The sequence below is a fragment of the Arachis duranensis genome, chromosome 4 (assembly GCF_000817695.3).
Source record: "Arachis duranensis cultivar V14167 chromosome 4, aradu.V14167.gnm2.J7QH, whole genome shotgun sequence".
NCBI classification, from domain to species: Eukaryota; Viridiplantae; Streptophyta; class Magnoliopsida; order Fabales; family Fabaceae; genus Arachis; species Arachis duranensis.
The window spans coordinates 117,887,974-117,888,266 of NC_029775.3; positions in this window are offsets into that span (position 1 = coordinate 117,887,974).

Consider the following 293-nt stretch of genomic DNA (forward strand, 5'->3'; position numbering starts at 1 on the left):
ATCCAATGTTTATGCATTTTCATTGAACACTATGAGTGATAGTAAACTCATTTATTGCCACGCCTAATCAAAATTTCTTAACCACTCTCTACTTCTTATTTGTTTATGAACAATTGTTGAGAGTCTCCACTCTCCATATAATTGTACCATTTTCCAGATTATCATTATTTTTTATGTTTATTAACAAGTTCTTAGGTACTTATTAATTTATTTTTTATTTATTAAACATGTATAAAAATAATAGATATGAGATTAGTTAAAATAATAAATACTTTATACTTTAACAAAAAGGT